At 40.7% G+C, this 21695-nt stretch overlaps 18 non-coding genes across 18 annotated transcripts; all 18 read right to left on the minus strand.

Annotated features, from left to right (window-relative positions):
- Nucleotides 1-1136: 1136 nt before the first annotated feature.
- On the minus strand, nt 1137-1210 carry TRNAI-AAU (transfer RNA isoleucine (anticodon AAU)). The gene has a single exon. It is a non-coding gene; the product is annotated as a tRNA-Ile (tRNA).
- Nucleotides 1211-3012: 1802 nt separating this feature from the next.
- On the minus strand, nt 3013-3086 carry TRNAI-AAU (transfer RNA isoleucine (anticodon AAU)). The gene has a single exon. It is a non-coding gene; the product is annotated as a tRNA-Ile (tRNA).
- A 158-nt stretch (nt 3087-3244) lies between these two features.
- TRNAI-AAU (transfer RNA isoleucine (anticodon AAU)) lies at nt 3245-3318 on the minus strand. The gene has a single exon. It is a non-coding gene; the product is annotated as a tRNA-Ile (tRNA).
- An 864-nt stretch (nt 3319-4182) lies between these two features.
- On the minus strand, nt 4183-4256 carry TRNAI-AAU (transfer RNA isoleucine (anticodon AAU)). The gene has a single exon. It is a non-coding gene; the product is annotated as a tRNA-Ile (tRNA).
- An 864-nt stretch (nt 4257-5120) lies between these two features.
- On the minus strand, nt 5121-5194 carry TRNAI-AAU (transfer RNA isoleucine (anticodon AAU)). The gene has a single exon. It is a non-coding gene; the product is annotated as a tRNA-Ile (tRNA).
- A 395-nt stretch (nt 5195-5589) lies between these two features.
- Nucleotides 5590-5663, minus strand: TRNAI-AAU (transfer RNA isoleucine (anticodon AAU)). The gene has a single exon. It is a non-coding gene; the product is annotated as a tRNA-Ile (tRNA).
- Nucleotides 5664-6996: 1333 nt separating this feature from the next.
- TRNAI-AAU (transfer RNA isoleucine (anticodon AAU)) lies at nt 6997-7070 on the minus strand. Its single transcript has one exon. It is a non-coding gene; the product is annotated as a tRNA-Ile (tRNA).
- Nucleotides 7071-7228: 158 nt separating this feature from the next.
- On the minus strand, nt 7229-7302 carry TRNAI-AAU (transfer RNA isoleucine (anticodon AAU)). The gene has a single exon. It is a non-coding gene; the product is annotated as a tRNA-Ile (tRNA).
- Nucleotides 7303-8166: 864 nt separating this feature from the next.
- Nucleotides 8167-8240, minus strand: TRNAI-AAU (transfer RNA isoleucine (anticodon AAU)). The gene has a single exon. It is a non-coding gene; the product is annotated as a tRNA-Ile (tRNA).
- An 864-nt stretch (nt 8241-9104) lies between these two features.
- Nucleotides 9105-9178, minus strand: TRNAI-AAU (transfer RNA isoleucine (anticodon AAU)). Its single transcript has one exon. It is a non-coding gene; the product is annotated as a tRNA-Ile (tRNA).
- A 395-nt stretch (nt 9179-9573) lies between these two features.
- TRNAI-AAU (transfer RNA isoleucine (anticodon AAU)) lies at nt 9574-9647 on the minus strand. The gene has a single exon. It is a non-coding gene; the product is annotated as a tRNA-Ile (tRNA).
- Nucleotides 9648-12855: 3208 nt separating this feature from the next.
- TRNAI-AAU (transfer RNA isoleucine (anticodon AAU)) lies at nt 12856-12929 on the minus strand. The gene has a single exon. It is a non-coding gene; the product is annotated as a tRNA-Ile (tRNA).
- A 1802-nt stretch (nt 12930-14731) lies between these two features.
- TRNAN-AUU (transfer RNA asparagine (anticodon AUU)) lies at nt 14732-14805 on the minus strand. The gene has a single exon. It is a non-coding gene; the product is annotated as a tRNA-Asn (tRNA).
- Nucleotides 14806-15668: 863 nt separating this feature from the next.
- Nucleotides 15669-15742, minus strand: TRNAI-AAU (transfer RNA isoleucine (anticodon AAU)). Its single transcript has one exon. It is a non-coding gene; the product is annotated as a tRNA-Ile (tRNA).
- Nucleotides 15743-18012: 2270 nt separating this feature from the next.
- Nucleotides 18013-18086, minus strand: TRNAI-AAU (transfer RNA isoleucine (anticodon AAU)). The gene has a single exon. It is a non-coding gene; the product is annotated as a tRNA-Ile (tRNA).
- A 2271-nt stretch (nt 18087-20357) lies between these two features.
- Nucleotides 20358-20431, minus strand: TRNAI-AAU (transfer RNA isoleucine (anticodon AAU)). Its single transcript has one exon. It is a non-coding gene; the product is annotated as a tRNA-Ile (tRNA).
- A 158-nt stretch (nt 20432-20589) lies between these two features.
- Nucleotides 20590-20663, minus strand: TRNAI-AAU (transfer RNA isoleucine (anticodon AAU)). Its single transcript has one exon. It is a non-coding gene; the product is annotated as a tRNA-Ile (tRNA).
- Nucleotides 20664-21527: 864 nt separating this feature from the next.
- On the minus strand, nt 21528-21601 carry TRNAI-AAU (transfer RNA isoleucine (anticodon AAU)). The gene has a single exon. It is a non-coding gene; the product is annotated as a tRNA-Ile (tRNA).
- Between the last annotated feature and the right edge of the window lie 94 nt (nt 21602-21695).

The raw sequence follows: 21695 nt of genomic DNA on the forward strand, positions 1-21695 counted from the left end.
TAGTAGAATCAGCCAATAGCGTTCAAGAGTACGCAAAGCATTTTGAGTGACCTACATGCAGATGATTCCCACGATGCCATTCGTCGCACCACTCTCACAATATTACACTCGAGCAACAGCGTATTTTTAATTTCAATATCCAAACGTTGATGCAATCAAATGCCGCCAATGGTGTTCAACAGACACACAAAATAAAGACTGGCCGATATGGGGATCGAACCAACGACCTCAGCGTTATTAGCACCGCGCTCTAACCAACTGAGCTAACCGGCCATTACGACATGCTAAAATTTCGGTAATCGTGTTTTGAAAACAAATACGATAGCACATTATTAAATCTGTGTCGTTCGAAGTGGTTATTGAAGGCTGATATTTCGTAATTTGAAATTCGCTGTATTATTGTAACTAGTTTAAGGACGCATAACTAAGTGCTTGCAGAATGCAACTTCTATTACCCACAAGATGCTGGTAGTAGAATCAGCCAATAGCGTTCAAGAGTACGCAGAGCATTTTGAGTGACCTACATGCAGATGATTTCCACGATGCCATTCGTCGCACCATTCTCACAATTTTACACTCGAGCAACAGCGTATTTTAAATTTCAATATCCAAACGTTGATGCAATCAAATGCCGCCACTGGTGTTCAACAGACACACAAAATAAAGACTTGCCGATATGGGGATGGAACCCACGACCTCAGCGTTATTAGCACCGCGCTCTAACCAACTGAGCTAACCGGCCATTACGACATGCTAAAATTTCGGTAATCGTGCTTTGAAAACAAATACGATAGCACATTATTAAATCTGTGTCGTTCGAAGTGGTTATTGAAGGCTGATATTTCGTAATTTGAAATTCGCTGTATTATTTTAACTAGTTTAAGGAAGCATAACTAAGTGCTTGCAGAATGCAACGTCTATTACCCACAAAATGCTGGGAGTAAATTCAGCCAATAGCGTTCAAGAGAACGCAAAGCATTTTGAGTGACCTACATGCAGATGATTCCCATGATGCCATTCGTCGCACTATTCTCACAATTTTACATTCGAGCAACATCGGATTTCAAATTTCATTTTCTAAACGTTGATGCAACCGATGCCGCCAATGGTGTTCAACAGACACACAAAATAAAGACTGGCCGATATGGGGATCGAACCCACGACCTCAGCGTTATTAGCACCGCGCTCTAACCAACTGAGCTAACCGGCCATTACGTCATGCTAGAATTTCTATAATCGTATTTTGAAAACAAATGCAATAGCACATTATAAAATTTGTGCGATTCGAAGTGCTTATTGAAGACTGTTGTTTCGTATTTTGAATTTCGCTGTTTTATTCTAACTATTTCAAGGTCGCATAACTAAGTGCTTGCAGAATGCAACGTCTATTACCCACAAGATGCTGGTAGTAGAATCAGCCAATAGCGTTCAAGAGTACGCAAAGCATTTTGAGTGACCTACATGCAGATGATTCCCACGATGCCATTCGTCGCACCACTCTCACAATATTACACTCGAGCAACAGCGTATTTTTAATTTCAATATCCAAACGTTGATGCAATCAAATGCCGCCAATGGTGTTCAACAGACACACAAAATAAAGACTGGCCGATATGGGGATCGAACCAACGACCTCAGCGTTATTAGCACCGCGCTCTAACCAACTGAGCTAACCGGCCATTACGACATGCTAAAATTTCGGTAATCGTGTTTTGAAAACAAATACGATAGTACATTATTAAATCTGTGTCGTTCGAAGTGGTTATTGAAGGCTGATATTTCGTAATTTGAAATTCGCTGTATTATTGTAACTAGTTTAAGGACGCATAACTAAGTGCTTGCAGAATGCAACGTCTATTACCCACAAGATGCTGGTAGTAGAATCAGCCAATAGCGTTCAAGAGTACGCAAAGCGTTTTGAGTGACCTACATGCAGATGATTTCCACGATGCCATTCGTCGCACCATTCTCACAATTTTACACTCGAGCAACAGCGTATTTTAAATTTCAATATCCAAACGTTGATGCAATCAAATGCCGCCACTGGTGTTCAACAGACACACAAAATAAAGACTGGCCGATATGGGGATCGAACCCACGACCTCAGCGTTATTAGCAGCGCGCTCTAAACAAATGAGCTAACCGGCCATTACGACATGCCAAAATTTCAGTAATCGTGTTTTGAAAACAAATGCAATTGCACATTATTAAATCTGTGCGTTTCGAAGTGGTTATTGAAGGCTGTTGTTTCGTAATTTGAAATTCGATGTTTTATTCTAACTATTTCAAGGTCGCATAACTAAGTGCTTGCAGAATTCTAACTTCTATTAACCACAAAATGCTGGGAGTAAAGTCAGCCAATAGCGTTCAAGAGAACGCAAATTATTTTGAGTGACCTACATGCAGATGATTCCCATGATGCCATTCGTCGCACTATTCTCACAATTTTACATTCGAGCAACATCGGATTTCAAATTTCATTTTCTAAACGTTGATGCAACCGATGCCGCCAATGGTGTTCAACAGACACACAAAATAAAGACTGGCCGATATGGGGATGGAACCCATGACCTCAGCGTTATTAGCACCGCGCTCTAAACAAATGAGCTAACTGGCCATTACGTCATGCTAGAATTTCTATAATCATATTTTGAAAATAAATGCAATAGCACATTATCAAATCTCTGCGTTTCAAAAAGGTGATTGACGACTGTTGTTACATAATTTGAAATACAGAGTTTTATTCTAACTATTTTAAGGTCGCATAACTAAGTGCTTGCAGAATGCAACGTCTCTTACCCACAAGATGCTGGTAGTAATATCAGCCAATAGCGTTCAAGAGTACGCAAAGCATTTTGAGTGACCTACATGCAGATGATTCCCACGATGCCATTCGTCGCACCATTCTCACAATTTTACACTCGAGCAACAGCGTATTTTAAATTTCAATATCCAAACGTTGATGCAATCAAATGCCGGCAATGGTGTTCAACAGACACACAAAATAAAGACTGGCCGATATGGGGATCGAACCCACGACCTCAGCGTTATTAGCACCGCGCTCTAACCAACTGAGCTAACCGGCCATTACGACATGCTAACATTTCGGTAATCGTGTTTTGAAAACAAATGCAATAGCACATTATCAAATCTCTGCGATTTAAAAAATTTCAAATTTCATTTTCCAAACGTAGATGCAACCGAATGCCGCCAATGGTGTTCAACAGACACACAAAATTAAGACTGGCCGATATGGGGATCGAACCCATGACCTCAGCGTTATTAGCACCGCGCTCTAACCAACTGAGCTAACCGGCCATTGTGACATGCTCAAATTTCGGTAATCGTGTTTTGAAAACAAATGCAATAGCACATTATAAAATCTGTGCGATTCGAAGTGCTTATTGAAGACTGTTGTTTCGTAATTTTAGTTTCGCTGTTTTATTCTAACTATTTCAAGGTCGCATAACTAAGTGCTTGCAGAATGCAACGTCTATTACACACAAGATGCAGGTAGTAGAATCAGCCAATAGCGTTCAAGAGTACGCAAAGCATTTTGAGTGACCTACATGCAGATGATTCCCACGATGCCAGTCGTCGCACTATTATCACAATTTTACATTCGAGCAACAGCGGATTTTAAATTTCATTTTCCAAACGTTGATGCAACCGAATGCCGCCAATGGTGTTCAACAGATCCGCAAAATGAAGACAGGCCGGTATGGGGATCGAACCCACGACCTCAGCGTTATTAGCAGCGCGCTCTAAACAAATGAGCTAACCGGCCGTTACGTCATGCTATATTTTCGGTAATCGTGTTTCGAAAACAAATACAATAGCATATTATTAAATCTGTGCGGTTCGAAGTGGTTATTGAAGGCTGTTGTTTCGTAATTTAAAATTCGCTGTTTCATTCTAACTATTTTAAGGTCGCATAACTAAGTGCTTGGAGAATGCAACGTCTATTACCCACAAGATGCTGGTAGTAAAATCAGCCAATAGCGTTCAAGAGAACGCAAAGCATTTTGAGTGACCTACATGCAGATAATTCCCACGATGCCATTCGTCGCACCATTCTCACAATTTTACACTAGAGCAACAGCGGATTTTAAATTTCAATATCCAAACGTTGTTGCAATCAAATGCCGCCAATGGTGTTCAACAGACACACAAAATAAAGACTGGCCGATATGGGGATCGAACCCACGACCTCAGCGTTATTAGCACCGCGCTCTAACCAACTGAGCTAACCGGCCATTGTGACATGCTCAAATTTCGGTAATCGTGTTTTGAAAACAAATCCAATAGCACATTATAAAATCTGTGCGATTCGAAGTGCTTATTGAAGACTGTTGTTTCGTAATTTTAGTTTCGCTGTTTTATTCTAACTATTTCAAGGTCGCATAACTAAGTGCTTGCAGAATGCAACGTCTATTACACACAAGATGCAGGTAGTAGAATCAGCCAATAGCGTTCAAGAGTACGCAAAGCATTTTGAGTGACCTACATGCAGATGATTCCCACGATGCCAGTCGTCGCACTATTATCACAATTTTACATTCGAGCAACAGCGGATTTTAAATTTCATTTTCCAAACGTTGATGCAACCGAATGACGCCAATGGTGTTCAACAGATCCGCAAAATGAAGACAGGCCGGTATGGGGATCGACCCACGACCTCAGCGTTATTAGCAGCGCGCTCTAAACAAATGAGCTAACCGGCCGTTACGTCATGCTATATTTTCGGTAATCGTGTTTCGAAAACAAATACAATAGCATATTATTAAATCTGTGCGATTCGAAGTGCTTATTGAAGACTGTTGTTTCGTAATTTTAGTTTCGCTGTTTTATTCTAACTATTTCAAGGTCGCATAACTAAGTGCTTGCAGAATGCAACGTCTATTACACACAAGATGCAGGTAGTAGAATCAGCCAATAGCGTTCAAGAGTACGCAAAGCATTTTGAGTGACCTACATGCAGATGATTCCCACGATGCCATTCGTCGCACCATTCTCACAATTTTACACTCGAGCAACAGAGTATTTTAAATTTCAATATCCAAACGTTTATGCAATCAAATGCCGCCAATGGTGTTCAACAGACACACAAAATAAAGACTGGGCCGATATGGGGATCGAACCCACGACCTCAGCGTTATTAGCACCGCGCTCTAACCAACTGAGCTAACCGGCCATTACGACATGCTAACATTTCGGTAATCGTGTTTTGAAAACAAATACAATAGCACATTATAAAATCTGTGCGTTTGGAAGTGGTTATTGAAGGCTGTTGTTTCGTAATTTGAAATTCGCTGTTTTATTCTAACTATTTCAAGGTCGCATAACTAAGTGCTTGCAGAATGCAACTTCTATTAACCACAAAATGCTGGGAGTAAAGTCAGCCAATAGCGTTCAAGAGTACGCAAAGCATTTTGAGTGACCTACATGCAGATGATTCCCACGATGCCATTCGTCGCACTATTCTCACAATTTTACACTCGAGCAACAGCGGATTTTAAATTTCAATATCCAAACGTTGATGCAACCAAATGCCGCCAATGGTGTTCAACAGACACACAAAATAAAGACTGGCCGATATGGGGATCGAACCCACGACCTCAGCGTTATTAGCACCGCGCTCTAACCAACTGAGCTAACCGGCCGTTACGTCATGCTATATTTTCGGTAATCGTGTTTCGAAAACAAATACAATAGCATATTATTAAATCTGTGCGATTCGAAGTGCTTATTGAAGACTGTTGTTTCGTAATTTTAGTTTCGCTGTTTTATTCTAACTATTTCAAGGTCGCATAACTAAGTGCTTGCAGAATGCAACGTCTATTACCCACAAGATGCTGGTAGTAGAATCAGCCAATAGCGTTCAAGAGTACGCAAAGCATTTTGAGTGACCTACATGCAGATGACTCCCACGATGCCATTCGTCGCACCATTCTCACAATTTTACACTCGAGCAACAGCGTATTTTAAATTTCAATATCCAAACGTTGATGCAATCAATTGCCTCCAATGGTGTTCAACAGACACACAAAATAAAGACTGGCCGATATGGGGATCGAAGCCACGACCTCAGCGTTATTAGCACCGCGCTCTAACCAACTGAGCTAACCGGCCATTACGACATGCTAACATTTCGGTAATCGTGTTTTGAAAACAAATACAATAGCACATTATAAAATCTGTGCGTTTGGAAGTGGTTATTGAAGGCTGTTGTTTCGTAATTTGAAATTCGATGTTTTATTCTAACTATTTCAAGGTCGCATAACTAAGTGCTTGCAGAATTCTAACTTCTATTAACCACAAAATGCTGGGAGTAAAGTCAGCCAATAGCGTTCAAGAGAACGCAAATTATTTTGAGTGACCTACATGCAGATGATTCCCATGATGCCATTCGTCGCACTATTCTCACAATTTTACATTCGAGCAACATCGGATTTCAAATTTCATTTTCTAAACGTTGATGCAACCGATGCCGCCAATGGTGTTCAACAGACACACAAAATAAAGACTGGCCGATATGGGGATGGAACCCATGACCTCAGCGTTATTAGCACCGCGCTCTAAACAAATGAGCTAACTGGCCATTACGTCATGCTAGAATTTCTATAATCATATTTTGAAAATAAATGCAATAGCACATTATCAAATCTCTGCGTTTCAAAAAGGTGATTGACGACTGTTGTTACATAATTTGAAATACAGAGTTTTATTCTAACTATTTTAAGGTCGCATAACTAAGTGCTTGCAGAATGCAACGTCTCTTACCCACAAGATGCTGGTAGTAATATCAGCCAATAGCGTTCAAGAGTACGCAAAGCATTTTGAGTGACCTACATGCAGATGATTCCCACGATGCCATTCGTCGCACCATTCTCACAATTTTACACTCGAGCAACAGCGTATTTTAAATTTCAATATCCAAACGTTGATGCAATCAAATGCCGGCAATGGTGTTCAACAGACACACAAAATAAAGACTGGCCGATATGGGGATCGAACCCACGACCTCAGCGTTATTAGCACCGCGCTCTAACCAACTGAGCTAACCGGCCATTACGACATGCTAACATTTCGGTAATCGTGTTTTGAAAACAAATGCAATAGCACATTATCAAATCTCTGCGATTTAAAAAATTTCAAATTTCATTTTCCAAACGTAGATGCAACCGAATGCCGCCAATGGTGTTCAACAGACACACAAAATTAAGACTGGCCGATATGGGGATCGAACCCATGACCTCAGCGTTATTAGCACCGCGCTCTAACCAACTGAGCTAACCGGCCATTGTGACATGCTCAAATTTCGGTAATCGTGTTTTGAAAACAAATGCAATAGCACATTATAAAATCTGTGCGATTCGAAGTGCTTATTGAAGACTGTTGTTTCGTAATTTTAGTTTCGCTGTTTTATTCTAACTATTTCAAGGTCGCATAACTAAGTGCTTGCAGAATGCAACGTCTATTACACACAAGATGCAGGTAGTAGAATCAGCCAATAGCGTTCAAGAGTACGCAAAGCATTTTGAGTGACCTACATGCAGATGATTCCCACGATGCCAGTCGTCGCACTATTATCACAATTTTACATTCGAGCAACAGCGGATTTTAAATTTCATTTTCCAAACGTTGATGCAACCGAATGCCGCCAATGGTGTTCAACAGATCCGCAAAATGAAGACAGGCCGGTATGGGGATCGAACCCACGACCTCAGCGTTATTAGCAGCGCGCTCTAAACAAATGAGCTAACCGGCCGTTACGTCATGCTATATTTTCGGTAATCGTGTTTCGAAAACAAATACAATAGCATATTATTAAATCTGTGCGGTTCGAAGTGGTTATTGAAGGCTGTTGTTTCGTAATTTAAAATTCGCTGTTTCATTCTAACTATTTTAAGGTCGCATAACTAAGTGCTTGGAGAATGCAACGTCTATTACCCACAAGATGCTGGTAGTAAAATCAGCCAATAGCGTTCAAGAGAACGCAAAGCATTTTGAGTGACCTACATGCAGATAATTCCCACGATGCCATTCGTCGCACCATTCTCACAATTTTACACTAGAGCAACAGCGGATTTTAAATTTCAATATCCAAACGTTGTTGCAATCAAATGCCGCCAATGGTGTTCAACAGACACACAAAATAAAGACTGGCCGATATGGGGATCGAACCCACGACCTCAGCGTTATTAGCACCGCGCTCTAACCAACTGAGCTAACCGGCCATTGTGACATGCTCAAATTTCGGTAATCGTGTTTTGAAAACAAATCCAATAGCACATTATAAAATCTGTGCGATTCGAAGTGCTTATTGAAGACTGTTGTTTCGTAATTTTAGTTTCGCTGTTTTATTCTAACTATTTCAAGGTCGCATAACTAAGTGCTTGCAGAATGCAACGTCTATTACACACAAGATGCAGGTAGTAGAATCAGCCAATAGCGTTCAAGAGTACGCAAAGCATTTTGAGTGACCTACATGCAGATGATTCCCACGATGCCAGTCGTCGCACTATTATCACAATTTTACATTCGAGCAACAGCGGATTTTAAATTTCATTTTCCAAACGTTGATGCAACCGAATGCCGCCAATGGTGTTCAACAGATCCGCAAAATGAAGACAGGCCGGTATGGGGATCGACCCACGACCTCAGCGTTATTAGCAGCGCGCTCTAAACAAATGAGCTAACCGGCCGTTACGTCATGCTATATTTTCGGTAATCGTGTTTCGAAAACAAATACAATAGCATATTATTAAATCTGTGCGATTCGAAGTGCTTATTGAAGACTGTTGTTTCGTAATTTTAGTTTCGCTGTTTTATTCTAACTATTTCAAGGTCGCATAACTAAGTGCTTGCAGAATGCAACGTCTATTACACACAAGATGCAGGTAGTAGAATCAGCCAATAGCGTTCAAGAGTACGCAAAGCATTTTGAGTGACCTACATGCAGATGATTCCCACGATGCCATTCGTCGCACCATTCTCACAATTTTACACTCGAGCAACAGAGTATTTTAAATTTCAATATCCAAACGTTTATGCAATCAAATGCCGCCAATGGTGTTCAACAGACACACAAAATAAAGACTGGGCCGATATGGGGATCGAACCCACGACCTCAGCGTTATTAGCACCGCGCTCTAACCAACTGAGCTAACCGGCCATTACGACATGCTAACATTTCGGTAATCGTGTTTTGAAAACAAATACAATAGCACATTATAAAATCTGTGCGTTTGGAAGTGGTTATTGAAGGCTGTTGTTTCGTAATTTGAAATTCGCTGTTTTATTCTAACTATTTCAAGGTCGCATAACTAAGTGCTTGCAGAATGCAACTTCTATTAACCACAAAATGCTGGGAGTAAAGTCAGCCAATAGCGTTCAAGAGTACGCAAAGCATTTTGAGTGACCTACATGCAGATGATTCCCACGATGCCATTCGTCGCACTATTCTCACAATTTTACACTCGAGCAACAGCGGATTTTAAATTTCAATATCCAAACGTTGATGCAACCAAATGCCGCCAATGGTGTTCAACAGACACACAAAATAAAGACTGGCCGATATGGGGATCGAACCCACGACCTCAGCGTTATTAGCACCGCGCTCTAACCAACTGAGCTAACCGGCCGTTACGTCATGCTATATTTTCGGTAATCGTGTTTCGAAAACAAATACAATAGCATATTATTAAATCTGTGCGATTCGAAGTGCTTATTGAAGACTGTTGTTTCGTAATTTTAGTTTCGCTGTTTTATTCTAACTATTTCAAGGTCGCATAACTAAGTGCTTGCAGAATGCAACGTCTATTACCCACAAGATGCTGGTAGTAGAATCAGCCAATAGCGTTCAAGAGTACGCAAAGCATTTTGAGTGACCTACATGCAGATGACTCCCACGATGCCATTCGTCGCACCATTCTCACAATTTTACACTCGAGCAACAGCGTATTTTAAATTTCAATATCCAAACGTTGATGCAATCAATTGCCTCCAATGGTGTTCAACAGACACACAAAATAAAGACTGGCCGATATGGGGATCGAAGCCACGACCTCAGCGTTATTAGCACCGCGCTCTAACCAACTGAGCTAACCGGCCATTACGACATGCTAACATTTCGGTAATCGTGTTTTGAAAACAAATACAATAGCACATTATAAAATCTGTGCGTTTGGAAGTGGTTATTGAAGGCTGTTGTTTCGTAATTTGAAATTCGATGTTTTATTCTAACTATTTCAAGGTCGCATAACTAAGTGCTTGCAGAATTCTAACTTCTATTAACCACAAAATGCTGGGAGTAAAGTCAGCCAATAGCGTTCAAGAGAACGCAAATTATTTTGAGTGACCTACATGCAGATGATTCCCATGATGCCATTCGTCGCACTATTCTCACAATTTTACATTCGAGCAACATCGGATTTCAAATTTCATTTTCTAAACGTTGATGCAACCGATGCCGCCAATGGTGTTCAACAGACACACAAAATAAAGACTGGCCGATATGGGGATCGAACCAACGACCTCAGCGTTATTAGCACCGCGCTCTAACCAACTGAGCTAACCGGCCATTACGACATGCTAGAATTTCTATAATCGTATTTTGAAAACAAATGCAATAGCACATTATCAAATCTCTGCGTTTCAAAAAGATTATTGACGACTGTTGTTACATAATTTGAAATACAGAGTTTTATTCTAACTATTTTAAGGTCGCATAACTAAGTGCTTGCAGAATGCAACGTCTATTACCCACAAGATGCTGGTAGTAGAATCAGCCAATAGCGTTCAAGAGTACGCAAAGCATTTTGAGTGACCTACATGCAGATGATTCCCACGATGCCATTCGTCGCACCACTCTCACAATATTACACTCGAGCAACAGCGTATTTTTAATTTCAATATTCAAACGTTGATGCAATCAAATGCCGCCAATGGTGTTCAACAGACACACAAAATAAAGACTGGCCGATATGGGGATCGAACCAACGACCTCAGCGTTATTAGCACCGCGCTCTAACCAACTGAGCTAACCGGCCATTACGACATGCTAAAATTTCGGTAATCGTGTTTTGAAAACAAATACGATAGTACATTATTAAATCTGTGTCGTTCGAAGTGGTTATTGAAGGCTGATATTTCGTAATTTGAAATTCGCTGTATTATTGTAACTAGTTTAAGGACGCATAACTAAGTGCTTGCAGAATGCAACGTCTATTACCCACAAGATGCTGGTAGTAGAATCAGCCAATAGCGTTCAAGAGTACGCAAAGCGTTTTGAGTGACCTACATGCAGATGATTTCCACGATGCCATTCGTCGCACCATTCTCACAATTTTACACTCGAGCAACAGCGTATTTTAAATTTCAATATCCAAACGTTGATGCAATCAAATGCCGCCACTGGTGTTCAACAGACACACAAAATAAAGACTGGCCGATATGGGGATCGAACCCACGACCTCAGCGTTATTAGCAGCGCGCTCTAAACCAATGAGCTAACCGGCCATTACGACATGCCAAAATTTCAGTAATCGTGTTTTGAAAACAAATGCAATTGCACATTATTAAATCTGTGCGTTTCGAAGTGGTTATTGAAGGCTGTTGTTTTGTAATTTGAAATTCGCTGTTTCATTCTAACTATTTTAAGGTCGCATAACTAAGTACTTGGAGAATGCAACGTCTATTACCCACAAGATGCTGGTAGTAGAATCAGCCAATAGCGTTCAAGAGTACGCAAAGCATTTTGAGTGACCTACATGCAGATGATTCCCACGATGCCATTCGTCGCACCACTCTCACAATTTTACACTCGAGCAACAGCGTATTTTTAATTTCAGTATCCAAACGTTGATGAAATCAAATGCCGCCAATGGTGTTCAACAGACACACAAAATAAAGACTGGCCGATATGGGGATGGAACCAACGACCTCAGCGTTATTAGCACCGCGCTCTAACCAACTGAGCTAACCGGCCATTACGACATGCTAAAATTTCGCTAATCGTGTTTTGAAAACAAATACGATAGCACATTATTAAATCTGTGTCGTTCGAAGTGGTTATTGAAGGCTGATATTTCGTAATTTGAAATTCGCTGTATTATTGTAACTAGTTTAAGGACGCATAACTAAGTGCTTGCAGAATGCAACGTCTATTACCCACAAGATGCTGGTAGTAGAATCAGCCAATAGCGTTTAAGAGTACGCAGAGCATTTTGAGTGACCTACATGCAGATGATTTCCACGATGCCATTCGTCGCACCATTCTCACAATTTTACACTCGAGCAACAGCGTATTTTAAATTTCAATATCCAAACGTTGATGCAATCAAATGCCGCCACTGGTGTTCAACAGACACACAAAATAAAGACTTGCCGATATGGGGATGGAACCCACGACTTCAGCGTTATTAGCACCGCGCTCTAACCAACTGAGCTAACCGGCCATTACGACATGCTAAAATTTCGGTAATCGTGCTTTGAAAACAAATACGATAGCACATTATTAAATCTGTGTCGTTCGAAGTGGTTATTGAAGGCTGATATTTCGTAATTTGAAATTCGCTGTATTATTTTAACTAGTTTAAGGAAGCATAACTAAGTGCTTGCAGAATGCAACGTCTATTACCCACAAAATGCTGGGAGTAAATTCAGCCAATAGCGTTCAAGAGAACGCAAAGCATTTTGAGTGACCTACATGCAGATGATTCCCATGATGCCATTCGTCGCACTATTCTCACAATTTTACATTCGAGCAACATCGGATTTCAAATTTCATTTTCTAAACGTTGATGCAACCGATGCCGCCAATGGTGTTCAACAGACACACAAAATAAAGACTGGCCGATATGGGGATCGAACCCACGACCTCAGCGTTATTAGCACCGCGCTCTAACCAACTGAGCTAACCGGCCATTACGTCATGCTTGAATTTCTATAATCGTATTTTGAAAACAAATGCAATAGCACATTATAAAATTTGTGCGATTCGAAGTGCTTATTGAAGACTGTTGTTTCGTATTTTGAATTTCGCTGTTTTATTCTAACTATTTCAAGGTCGCATAACTAAGTGCTTGCAGAATGCAACGTCTATTACCCACAAGATGCTGGTAGTAGAATCAGCCAATAGCGTTCAAGAGTACGCAAAGCGTTTTGAGTGACCTACATGCAGATGATTTCCACGATGCCATTCGTCGCACCATTCTCACAATTTTACACTCGAGCAACAGCGTATTTTAAATTTCAATATCCAAACGTTGATGCAATCAAATGCCGCCACTGGTGTTCAACAGACACACAAAATAAAGACTGGCCGATATGGGGATCGAACCCACGACCTCAGCGTTATTAGCAGCGCGCTCTAAACCAATGAGCTAACCGGCCATTACGACATGCCAAAATTTCAGTAATCGTGTTTTGAAAACAAATGCAATTGCACATTATTAAATCTGTGCGTTTCGAAGTGGTTATTGAAGGCTGTTGTTTTGTAATTTGAAATTCGCTGTTTCATTCTAACTATTTTAAGGTCGCATAACTAAGTACTTGTAGAATGCAACGTCTATTACCCACAAGATGCTGGTAGTAGAATCAGCCAATAGCGTTCAAGAGTACGCAAAGCATTTTGAGTGACCTACATGCAGATGATTCCCACGATGCCATTCGTCGCACCACTCTCACAATATTACACTCGAGCAACAGCGTATTTTTAATTTCAATATCCAAACGTTGATGCAATCAAATGCCGCCAATGGTGTTCAACAGACACACAAAATAAAGACTGGCCGATATGGGGATCGAACCAACGACCTCAGCGTTATTAGCACCGCGCTCTAACCAACTGAGCTAACCGGCCATTACGACATGCTAAAATTTCGGTAATCGTGTTTTGAAAACAAATACGATAGTACATTATTAAATCTGTGTCGTTCGAAGTGGTTATTGAAGGCTGATATTTCGTAATTTGAAATTCGCTGTATTATTGTAACTAGTTTAAGGACGCATAACTAAGTGCTTGCAGAATGCAACGTCTATTACCCACAAGATGCTGGTAGTAGAATCAGCCAATAGCGTTCAAGAGTACGCAAAGCGTTTTGAGTGACCTACATGCAGATGATTTCCACGATGCCATTCGTCGCACCATTCTCACAATTTTACACTCGAGCAACAGCGTATTTTAAATTTCAATATCCAAACGTTGATGCAATCAAATGCCGCCACTGGTGTTCAACAGACACACAAAATAAAGACTGGCCGATATGGGGATCGAACCCACGACCTCAGCGTTATTAGCAGCGCGCTCTAAACCAATGAGCTAACCGGCCATTACGACATGCCAAAATTTCAGTAATCGTGTTTTGAAAACAAATGCAATTGCACATTATTAAATCTGTGCGTTTCGAAGTGGTTATTGAAGGCTGTTGTTTTGTAATTTGAAATTCGCTGTTTCATTCTAACTATTTTAAGGTCGCATAACTAAGTACTTGGAGAATGCAACGTCTATTACCCACAAGATGCTGGTAGTAGAATCAGCCAATAGCGTTCAAGAGTACGCAAAGCATTTTGAGTGACCTACATGCAGATGATTCCCACGATGCCATTCGTCGCACCACTCTCACAATTTTACACTCGAGCAACAGCGTATTTTTAATTTCAGTATCCAAACGTTGATGAAATCAAATGCCGCCAATGGTGTTCAACAGACACACAAAATAAAGACTGGCCGATATGGGGATGGAACCAACGACCTCAGCGTTAATAGCACCGCGCTCTAACCAACTGAGCTAACCGGCCATTACGACATGCTAAAATTTCGCTAATCGTGTTTTGAAAACAAATACGATAGCACATTATTAAATCTGTGTCGTTCGAAGTGGTTATTGAAGGCTGATATTTCGTAATTTGAAATTCGCTGTATTATTGTAACTAGTTTAAGGACGCATAACTAAGTGCTTGCAGAATGCAACGTCTATTACCCACAAGATGCTGGTAGTAGAATCAGCCAATAGCGTTTAAGAGTACGCAGAGCATTTTGAGTGACCTACATGCAGATGATTTCCACGATGCCATTCGTCGCACCATTCTCACAATTTTACACTCGAGCAACAGCGTATTTTAAATTTCAATATCCAAACGTTGATGCAATCAAATGCCGCCACTGGTGTTCAACAGACACACAAAATAAAGACTTGCCGATATGGGGATGGAACCCACGACCTCAGCGTTATTAGCACCGCGCTCTAACCAACTGAGCTAACCGGCCATTACGACATGCTAAAATTTCGGTAATCGTGCTTTGAAAACAAATACGATAGCACATTATTAAATCTGTGTCGTTCGAAGTGGTTATTGAAGGCTGATATTTCGTAATTTGAAATTCGCTGTATTATTTTAACTAGTTTAAGGAAGCATAACTAAGTGCTTGCAGAATGCAACGTCTATTACCCACAAAATGCTGGGAGTAAATTCAGCCAATAGCGTTCAAGAGAACGCAAAGCATTTTGAGTGACCTACATGCAGATGATTCCCATGATGCCATTCGTCGCACTATTCTCACAATTTTACATTCGAGCAACATCGGATTTCAAATTTCATTTTCTAAACGTTGATGCAACCGATGCCGCCAATGGTGTTCAACAGACACACAAAATAAAGACTGGCCGATATGGGGATCGAACCCACGACCTCAGCGTTATTAGCACCGCGCTCTAACCAACTGAGCTAACCGGCCATTACGTCATGCTAGAATTTCTATAATCGTATTTTGAAAACAAATGCAATAGCACATTATAAAATTTGTGCGATTCGAAGTGCTTATTGAAGACTGTTGTTTCGTATTTTGAATTTCGCTGTTTTATTCTAACTATTTCAAGGTCGCATAACTAAGTGCTTGCAGAATGCAACGTCTATTACCCACAAGATGCTGGTAGTAGAATCAGCCAATAGCGTTCAAGAGTACGCAAAGCATTTTGAGTGACCTACATGCAGATGATTCCCACGATGCCATTCGTCGCACCACTCTCACAATATTACACTCGAGCAACAGCGTATTTTTAATTTCAATATCCAAACGTTGATGCAATCAAATGCCGCCAATGGTGTTCAACAGACACACAAAATAAAGACTGGCCGATATGGGGATCGAACCAACGACCTCAGCGTTATTAGCACCGCGCTCTAACCAACTGAGCTAACCGGCCATTACGACATGCTAAAATTTCGGTAATCGTGTTTTGAAAACAAATACGATAGTACATTATTAAATCTGTGTCGTTCGAAGTGGTTATTGAAGGCTGATATTTCGTAATTTGAAATTCGCTGTATTATTGTAACTAGTTTAAGGACGCATAACTAAGTGCTTGCAGAATGCAACGTCTATTACCCACAAGATGCTGGTAGTAGAATCAGCCAATAGCGTTCAAGAGTACGCAAAGCGTTTTGAGTGACCTACATGCAGATGATTTCCACGATGCCATTCGTCGCACCATTCTCACAATTTTACACTCGAGCAACAGCGTATTTTAAATTTCAATATCCAAACGTTGATGCAATCAAATGCCGCCACTGGTGTTCAACAGACACACAAAATAAAGACTGGCCGATATGGGGATCGAACCCACGACCTCAGCGTTATTAGCAGCGCGCTCTAAACAAATGAGCTAACCGGCCATTACGACATGCCAAAATTTCAGTAATCGTGTTTTGAAAACAAATGCAATTGCACATTATTAAATCTGTGCGTTTCGAAGTGGTTATTGAAGGCTGTTGTTTTGTAATTTGAAATTCGCTGTTTCATTCTAACTATTTTAAGGTCGCATAACTAAGTACTTGGAGAATGCAACGTCTATTACCCACAAGATGCTGGTAGTAGAATCAGCCAATAGCGTTCAAGAGTACGCAAAGCATTTTGAGTGACCTACATGCAGATGATTCCCACGATGCCATTCGTCGCACCACTCTCACAATTTTACACTCGAGCAACAGCGTATTTTTAATTTCAGTATCCAAACGTTGATGAAATCAAATGCCGCCAATGGTGTTCAACAGACACACAAAATAAAGACTGGCCGATATGGGGATGGAACCAACGACCTCAGCGTTATTAGCACCGCGCTCTAACCAACTGAGCTAACCGGCCATTACGACATGCTAAAATTTCGCTAATCGTGTTTTGAAAACAAATACGATAGCACATTATTAAATCTGTGTCGTTCGAAGTGGTTATTGAAGGCTGATATTTCGTAATTTGAAATTCGCTGTATTATTGTAACTAGTTTAAGGACGCATAACTAAGTGCTTGCAGAATGCAACGTCTATTACCCACAAGATGCTGGTAGTAGAATCAGCCAATAGCGTTCAAGAGTACGCAAAGCATTTTGAGTGACCTACATGCAGATGATTTCCACGATGCCATTCGTCGCACCATTCTCACAATTTTACACTCGAGCAACAGCGTATTTTAAATTTCAATATCCAAACGTTGATGCAATCAAATGCCGCCACTGGTGTTCAACAGACACACAAAATAAAGACTTGCCGATATGGGGATGGAACCCACGACCTCAGCGTTATTAGCACCGCGCTCTAACCAACTGAGCTAACCGGCCATTACGACATGCTAAAATTTCGGTAATCGTGCTTTGAAAACAAATACGATAGCACATTATTAAATCTGTGTCGTTCGAAGTGGTTATTGAAGGCTGATATTTCGTAATTTGAAATTCGCTGTATTATTTTAACTAGTTTAAGGAAGCATAACTAAGTGCTTGCAGAATGCAACGTCTATTACCCACAAAATGCTGGGAGTAAATTCAGCCAATAGCGTTCAAGAGAACGCAAAGCATTTTGAGTGACCTACATGCAGATGATTCCCATGATGCCATTCGTCGCACTATTCTCACAATTTTACATTCGAGCAACATCGGATTTCAAATTTCATTTTCTAAACGTTGATGCAACCGATGCCGCCAATGGTGTTCAACAGACACACAAAATAAAGACTGGCCGATATGGGGATCGAACCCACGACCTCAGCGTTATTAGCACCGCGCTCTAACCAACTGAGCTAACCGGCCATTACGTCATGCTAGAATTTCTATAATCGTATTTTGAAAACAAATGCAATAGCACATTATAAAATTTGTGCGATTCGAAGTGCTTATTGAAGACTGTTGTTTCGTATTTTGAATTTCGCTGTTTTATTCTAACTATTTCAAGGTCGCATAACTAAGTGCTTGCAGAATGCAACGTCTATTACCCACAAGATGCTGGTAGTAGAATCAGCCAATAGCGTTCAAGAGTACGCAAAGCATTTTGAGTGACCTACATGCAGATGATTCCCAAGATGCCATTCGTCGCACCATTCTCACAATTTTACACTAGAGCAACAGCGGATTTTAAATTTCAATATCCAAACGTTGATGCAATCAAATGCCGCCAATGGTGTTCAACAGACACACAAAATAAAGACTGGCCGACATGGGGATCGAACCCACGACTTCAGCGTTATTAGCACCGCGCTCTAACCAACTGAGCTAACCGGCCATTACGTCATGCTAGAATTTCTATAATCGTACTTTGAAAACAAATGCAATAGCACATTATCAAATCTCTGCGTTTCGAAAAGGTTATTGACGACTGTTGTTACATAATTTGAAATACAGAGTTTTATTCTAACTATTTTAAGGTCGCATAACTAAGTGCTTGCAGAATGCAACGTCTATTACCCACAAGATGCTGGTAGTAAAATAAGCCAATAGCGTTCAAGAGAACGCAAAGCATTTTGAGTGACCTACATGCAGATGATTCCCACGATGCCATTCGTCGCACTATTCTCACAATTTTACACTCGAGCAACAGCGGATTTTAAATTTCAATATCCAAACGTTGATGCAACCAAATGCGGCCAATGGTGTTCAACAGACACACAAAATAAAGACTGGCCGATATGGGGATCGAACCGACAACCTCAGCGTTATTAGCACCGCGCTCTAACCAACTGAGCTAACCGGCCATTACAACATGCCAAAATTTCAGTAATCGTGTTTTGAAAACAAATGCAATAGCACATTATAAAATCTGTGCGTTTGGAAGTGGTTATTGAAGGCTGTTGTTTCGTAATTTGAAATTCGCTGTTTTATTCTAACTATTTCAAGGTCGCATAACTAAGTGCTTGCAGAATGCAACGTCTATTACCCACAAGATGCTGGTAGTAGAATCAGCCAATAGCGTTCAAGAGTACGCAAAGCATTTTGAGTGACCTACATGCAGATGACTCCCACGATGCCATTCGTCGCACCATTCTCACAATTTTACACTCGAGCAACAGCGTATTTTAAATTTCAATATCCAAACGTTGATGCAATCAATTGCCTCCAATGGTGTTCAACAGACACACAAAATAAAGACTGGCCGATATGGGGATCGAAGCCACGACCTCAGCGTTATTAGCACCGCGCTCTAACCAACTGAGCTAACCGGCCATTACGACATGCTAACATTTCGGTAATCGTGTTTTGAAAACAAATACAATAGCACATTATAAAATCTGTGCGTTTGGAAGTGGTTATTGAAGGCTGTTGTTTCGTAATTTGAAATTCGATGTTTTATTCTAACTATTTCAAGGTCGCATAACTAAGTGCTTGCAGAATTCTAACTTCTATTAACCACAAAATGCTGGGAGTAAAGTCAGCCAATAGCGTTCAAGAGAACGCAAATTATTTTGAGTGACCTACATGCAGATGATTCCCATGATGCCATTCGTCGCACTATTCTCACAATTTTACATTCGAGCAACATCGGATTTCAAATTTCATTTTCTAAACGTTGATGCAACCGATGCCGCCAATGGTGTTCAACAGACACACAAAATAAAGACTGGCCGATATGGGGATGGAACCCATGACCTCAGCGTTATTAGCACCGCGCTCTAAACAAATGAGCTAACTGGCCATTACGTCATGCTAGAATTTCTATAATCATATTTTGAAAATAAATGCAATAGCACATTATCAAATCTCTGCGTTTCAAAAAGGTGATTGACGACTGTTGTTACATAATTTGAAATACAGAGTTTTATTCTAACTATTTTAAGGTCGCATAACTAAGTGCTTGCAGAATGCAACGTCTCTTACCCACAAGATGCTGGTAGTAATATCAGCCAATAGCGTTCAAGAGTACGCAAAGCATTTTGAGTGACCTACATGCAGATGATTCCCACGATGCCATTCGTCGCACCATTCTCACAATTTTACACTCGAGCAACAGCGTATTTTAAATTTCAATATCCAAACGTTGATGCAATCAAATGCCGGCAATGGTGTTCAACAGACACACAAAATAAAGACTGGCCGATATGGGGATCGAACCCACGACCTCAGCGTTATTAGCACCGCGCTCTAACCAACTGAGCTAACCGGCCATTACGACATGCTAACATTTCGGTAATCGTGTTTTGAAAACAAATGCAATAGCACATTATCAAATCTCTGCGATTTAAAAAATTTCAAATTTCATTTTCCAAACGTAGATGCAACCGAATGCCGCCAATGGTGTTCAACAGACACACAAAATTAAGACTGGCCGATATGGGGATCGAACCCATGACCTCAGCGTTATTAGCACCGCGCTCTAACCAACTGAGCTAACCGGCCATTGTGACATGCTCAAATTTCGGTAATCGTGTTTTGAAAACAAATGCAATAGCACATTATAAAATCTGTGCGATTCGAAGTGCTTATTGAAGACTGTTGTTTCGTAATTTTAGTTTCGCTGTTTTATTCTAACTATTTCAAGGTCGCATAACTAAGTGCTTGCAGAATGCAACGTCTATTACACACAAGATGCAGGTAGTAGAATCAGCCAATAGCGTTCAAGAGTACGCAAAGCATTTTGAGTGACCTACATGCAGATGATTCCCACGATGCCAGTCGTCGCACTATTATCACAATTTTACATTCGAGCAACAGCGGATTTTAAATTTCATTTTCCAAACGTTGATGCAACCGAATGCCGCCAATGGTGTTCAACAGATCCGCAAAATGAAGACAGGCCGGTATGGGGATCGAACCCACGACCTCAGCGTTATTAGCAGCGCGCTCTAAACAAATGAGCTAACCGGCCGTTACGTCATGCTATATTTTCGGTAATCGTGTTTCGAAAACAACTACAATAGCATATTATTAAATCTGTGCGGTTCGAAGTGGTTATTGAAGGCTGTTGTTTCGTAATTTAAAATTCGCTGTTTCATTCTAACTATTTTAAGGTCGCATAACTAAGTGCTTGGAGAATGCAACGTCTATTACCCACAAGATGCTGGTAGTAAAATCAGCCAATAGCGTTCAAGAGAACGCAAAGCATTTTGAGTGACCTACATGCAGATAATTCCCACGATGCCATTCGTCGCACCATTCTCACAATTTTACACTAGAGCAACAGCGGATTTTAAATTTCAATATCCAAACGTTGTTGCAATCAAATGCCGCCAATGGTGTTCAACAGACACACAAAATAAAGACTGGCCGATATGGGGATCGAACCCACGACCTCAGCGTTATTAGCACCGCGCTCTAACCAACTGAGCTAACCGGCCATTGTGACATGCTCAAATTTCGGTAATCGTGTTTTGAAAACAAATCCAATAGCACATTATAAAATCTGTGCGATTCGAAGTGCTTATTGAAGAC

This window comes from Saccoglossus kowalevskii, chromosome 2 (assembly GCF_978046115.1).
Source record: "Saccoglossus kowalevskii chromosome 2, keSacKowa6.1, whole genome shotgun sequence".
NCBI lineage: Eukaryota > Metazoa > Hemichordata > Enteropneusta > Harrimaniidae > Saccoglossus > Saccoglossus kowalevskii.